The sequence below is a fragment of the Lactuca serriola genome, chromosome 3 (genome assembly GCF_051521515.1).
Source record: "Lactuca serriola cultivar US96UC23 chromosome 3, Lser_US96UC23_V15, whole genome shotgun sequence".
NCBI classification, from domain to species: Eukaryota; Viridiplantae; Streptophyta; class Magnoliopsida; order Asterales; family Asteraceae; genus Lactuca; species Lactuca serriola.
In genome coordinates, this window is record NC_136410.1 from 12,228,567 (window position 1) to 12,234,386 (window position 5,820).

Sequence of the window (5,820 nt, forward strand, 5' to 3'; positions counted from 1 at the left end):
CAAGAAATATGAGAGCCCAAGGCTCTTATTTATACTAATTGAATTTTCAAAAACTACCCTCCATAATTACTTAATGACCTTTTAGTTATATAAACAACTAAACACCCCTCTATAATACTATTATAAATGGATTTAATGATATTTGTACTAAGCTAATGTCGAAAGAACTCAGCATTAGTCTTATAATGACCGCATCGTCGATACCTTTCTAATGATATATACATATGTATATATATGTGTACGTATACATGATTTATACTTTATTTTAATACGTAAATATGCTATTATAATTTGTAACTCGTTCATACGAACTCCGTTTTTGACGTTCTTTATATCCACGCGTAGGTGAAGACGTACTCTACAACTTTTGTTTAGACTCCGTCGGCTAATTTTGACTTTATTTTTAAAGTTATATTTTTAACAAGCCGGGACAGGATTGGTCTGTTTAAAATCTCATAACTTCTTCATACGAAGTCAGATTTGGGCGTTCTTTTTATTGATGTTCTTAGTTTAACATATTCTACGGGTTTCGTTTAGATCACTAAGGCTAAATCTCGCTCTATCGTAAATTCACTATTCACGCTTCCCGGTATCGTGTCGGTTCTGTCGTGAAACTTCGACGGGTCATAACTTCTTCGTTATAACTTGGATTTCGGCGTTCCTTATATGAACGGAAACCTTGAGACATATTCTACAACTTTATGTAGAGATATCGGGATTATCTCACACTTTAATTTTGACGCTCATTTTTATTCTTTATTAATTATACATTTATAATTAAATAATAAACACATATAATTCACATAATACTCAAATATTTCATCTTTATTATTTCAAAAAGAGTTACAAGAGTTGACCTAGACTATTACATTGACAAAAATGCTTAGCCCTGAAACCCGGGCGTTACACACTGTGGCGAGACGGGTTAATGAGAAACTTGCACCTAGGTATTTTGGGCCTTTTGAAGTCATTGAGAAGATCGGACATGTGGCGTACCGTCTCATGTTGCCAGAAACAGCTCACATTCATGTTGTTTTTCACGTGTCCCAATTAAAGAGGGCCATTGGGGACCGGGTTGCTGTTCCTCATTTACCAGCTACCCTTACTGAAGGCATGGAGGTTATCTTACAACCTGATGTCGTGGAAGGAGTTCGAGAGGGTGTCAAGGGTCATGAAGTGTTGGTTCGTTGGAAGGACTTACCTGAGTATGAAGCGACTTGGGAAGAGTTTGAAGTGTTGAATGGGCAATTTCCTGATTTTAACCTTGAGGACAAGGTTTAAAATTGGGCGGGGAGTGATGTTATGTCTGGGAATAATTCAAAGAAGTTTGGTCTGGTGTACCGCAGGAGGGGATAAGGTCAATCATTGGAGTTAGGTTTAATTTACAAAATTAGTTATTTAGTATTTATTTAGTATTTATCTGGTATCTGATTTGTTAGAATTATCTTTTCCAATTATTTAGGATTTGTTGTTAGTAGCAGGACGTTATAAACATAACGCTCCATAGTTATTGAGGGGGAATGAATAAAAAGTTAACCTTTGGTTATTGTAGTTTGCCTGTACTCGAATTCAAGTCTTATTAGGATGTAGCCTTCATAGCCATTAATGGCCGATTACAATGATGTTACCTTTAGCCATGTCTTCCCAAATTCATACCGTGCATATAATTTTTGGAATTTGATCACTAAATTGTGATTAAGGACTAAAAAACTTTGACCAATGTAACTTTTGCTATAGTAGACACGCAAATTGTATAGAATGTCTTATTCCGTATAAAATTTGGTTAGACTAAAACATGCAACTCCAATTCAATGTGTTAGACTTGACAATAATGGTCATGAGAAATGGGCAATGGTCTTTTCTCTCTTACAATATAATGAGTTAATGACCCTTATAGAAAAAAATCTCATTTTCACATTTTGAACTTAATTTTTTTAAACGGCGAGCATATCATTAAAGCATAAAAGAAAACAAACAATAACACAAATGAGGAGCTCGAGCCAAATTACAAGAAACAATCTAAAATAGGGAAGAAGTTCCAAGCATGCCAAACAATAGAATTACAATTTAACCTATGTTTGATCCAAATGAAAGTGTTTAAACAAATATCATCAGCCGTAATCATGATCGTCCGCCTTTCGTTTATGAAAACAATCGCATTCCTGACCTTCCATATCATCTATAGAGTGCTGCTGACTAAAGAAAAACGCAACTTCTTGATCTTTTTACTCCCCACAGCAAATTTGTGCATATCCAATAAGTCATCACAAGAATTAGGTATCCTCATAAGAATGGTTGACCGGTTCGCCAACATCTCCATAGAACTGCAACGAAAGAAGAACATGAGAAAAAAAAACGTGATCAAGGCTCTCATCAGTTTCTTTGCAAAAAAGGACATAAGGTAGACGATTCATTAATTCCTCGTATAGCTAAGCTCAAGAAAGTAAGAATTCTATTTTTAACCAATCTCCAAACAAAACAGTTGATTTTTAGAGAGACCCATTTATCCCGTTGAAAGAATCCAAAGTCCCATTACTCGATTGAATTTCCATCACCCACTTACAACTTTTACCGAAAACACAACTCCACCGTTGCCTCCCCAAATCCACCTGTCACAGCCGTTATCAAACTGAATCAAACCTGAAAACAAAAATCCAATATGATAAAGCTAGAAACGTACGTGTTTCCCTCCCACATCTAAGCTGTCTCGTCCAGTCCCAAGAAAAAGATATCCGCCCATGCATAATATGCATAATATGGGCATAATATTGACTCTCTCTTTCAAAAGACAAATTTTCTTTTTCTCAATTGCATAAATGTTAGGATGAGCATCTTTTAAAGCCACGTCGCCACACCAATGATCCTTCCAAAAAAACGTTTTCTCCTCTTTTCCAACAACCTTTTTAAAAAAATTATCAACCCATATACCTCTATTTTCAAAATCACAATTGATTTGAGAAATACTCTAACAAAACACCCTTAATAGACTTCTTGGCTATCGATCTACCGTCAATAAGCTTAATATTATGAATAACTTTTGTACGTGAAAGCAAAAAAAAAAATCATAATTTTTCGATCTTCGCCACCACTTGACTTAGAAGCGCCAAGTTAGCCGAAAGACAGACCTCCCATCTCCTTTGGTTTAATAACTACTTCCGAAGCCACCCAATTGATCTTCCTCCTCTCTCTCTATTCTCTCTACTCTCTAATACTTAAAAAGAGGTAACATATTTTATTTTTCTTTTCTATAACCAATTTAATTCGTATTTTTCATTCAAGCTTCAACACTTCTAATGCACGTATGCTATTCAAGTTGTATTTGTTGATGTTCATATTTTCATGATTAATCTAAGTATTCACTGGAAAGAAATATACTAATTTCTATGTAAGTATATTATTTGTATGCAAGAAATGAGTACTTCAAAAAAAAAAAAAAAAAAAAACCCAAACGCAATTCACTGTGTCGTACTAGTCGCCGATTAACAATGCATGTTCTTAATGCAAATTTGCTTATTTGTACTTTGTAATTTGTATATAACTAAAGTACTAAACTAAATAACTATTATATATTTAGAGTGAATTAAAAAACGAGGAGTGCAGGTTTTGAATTCAATGAGTTCTGTTTAACTAGTGTGCTTGGTGGTGTATTTGATGAGTATTAACCAAGGTGAACAGATTCATAAGTATTCTATCAAGAGAGGATACTTGTCTGGGTGTTCGAAGCATTTAAGAATGCACTTATGGTTATGTATGGTAGATGTGGGTTCAAAAGCAATGCAGAGAACCTGTTCGATGAAATGCCTGACAGAGATATTGTATCTTGGACAGGGCGGATTGCTGTGACTTTCGATTTTGTAGAAGCCTTTATGATCTTCAAATATTGTATTTTAAGAGGTTATGAAATAAACGAGTATGCATTCATCACCCATTGAAGGTGCTTTGAAAATGGGAAAGCAGATTCATACAATCATATGCAAGACTGGGTATTCGGTTGTGACATCTGTTTGCAATGCCTTGATTTACATGTATACAAAGAGTAATCAGATGCATGATGCTAGATGGGTGTTTGATGAAATGGTTCATCAAGATTCAGCATCTTGGAATTCACTGATTAGTGGTTTCTCTCAGTATCAACTTTCTAACCAAGCTATTTACTTGTTCTCTGGAATCCACAATTCCTTCCTACAACCTAATGAATACATTCTTGAAGAATCATCAAACTTGAATTTTCTAAAATGGGCAACACAAATCCATTCGCTTATACTTAAACTTTTATAAATCAAGAAACGTATTCAATGAAATCAATACAATAAATGTGTCACAACTTCCAAAGGAACAAGATGCATTCTTTTCAAATTGATAACATAATTTTTGAAGAGTTGAAGGATATAATTTTTGTAATGTACTACTCTCTTTGAAAATGGAGTTTTTCTGATCTTACAAAGATGTTACACAGAAAATGAAAATGTAAATCTACATCAATATCTCTAATAAGTTTTTCTGTAAGAAATGTTGTGATTCAAAGATGTTCTTAAGAAGACAGAAACTACTGAACGAAAAGCAGTTGTTGCTATCTTGGATTTAATCTGCCCCCTCATTGGTATCACTCTTCTACTTCTCAAACTTTCTCTAAAAATGTTGTCCATGTTCTGAAAAAATTGTTTGATGTTATGTTTTTTTTAAATCAGATTGAGGTTTTATAGAGAAGATGCACCAACTTTTAGAATAGCAGAGGTAGGAAAGAAGCTTCAGTTTTTGAATTTAAATTGTTGAGTGGTGTGGGGTTGAGAGGCAATGCCAGCAAATTGGTGGTGTAGAAAGATTCCTTTCTGCCTTACATTAAGAGTAAAGACACACTGAATCTACAATATTTGATATGGTTGATTAGATTTTTCAAAGGAAAAGATTTTGCTTAATGATTAAGAGAAGGTACAGATTGCAACTTCAGTAGCATATAGTACAATTATGGGTTTAAGATTATGCTCATATCATATCTTGAGTACAATTGTAGCATGTTAGAACATGATTAAATCCCCCATGGTTATGGCTAGATGCAGTTGATGCTGACTGTGTCATTAAAATAAAAGTAAACTAGAAGATTTGTCCTGAATTATCTTGCAGATTGTACGGACAAGTCTGTTAACAACAAATTACTAAACTTATCCTGAAAAGTCAGAAAATGTAGGTTTTGCACCCCTGGTATTAAACATTAAATCAAGTCTGTTAAGTGAAAGGACAAAATGATAATCAATTTGATTATTTCGGGGAATCGTTATTGTAAGTGAATTCCCTCTTATTATCATTATATTTTACTATAAATCTTGAAACCATAGGGAATTAAGGGGGTGTTAAAGGACGATGTTACCCACCATCTGGATGGCTAAAGTGAAAGTGAAGGATTGTGGAGACTAAAAATTAACCTTTTAGGATAGTGAAGTAGTATAAATCGTATTCTTTATTATCTATGAGTTCCTTTCGTACAATATTTTGCACTTACTTTTAGCTTTATCGATGGTTATTGCTTTATTCCTTTCTCTCCCCCTTAATATCTTTTTTTTTTTTGGCCATGGTGGGCTTGTGTATCATATGTCTCCGATGTCATCATCTATTGACGTAGAACAGAAGTAATGAACAAGAAATGTTAAAGAGAATCCCAAATGTTGAATTTTTTATTATTTCCAAGATGATCATTAAAGCTTACATTCAACCCTCTAGAAAGGATGGAGCTAAATTCGGCAGGTTTGTCAAGTTTTGGAAAATTGAAATTGTAATTAAGAGAAATCCATGATTTCATGTGATTAACCATTTAAACGGAATAAA

The 5,820-nt window shown here is 33.9% G+C and overlaps 1 long non-coding RNA gene across 1 annotated transcript; it reads left to right on the top strand.

The window, feature by feature from the left end:
- Positions 1-3,236: 3,236 nt before the first annotated feature.
- On the top strand, positions 3,237-5,110 carry LOC145091495 (uncharacterized). Its single transcript, XR_013702191.1, has 2 exons — positions 3,237-4,600; positions 4,689-5,110. It is a non-coding gene; the product is annotated as an uncharacterized LOC145091495 (long non-coding RNA).
- The last annotated feature ends 710 nt before the right edge of the window (positions 5,111-5,820 follow it).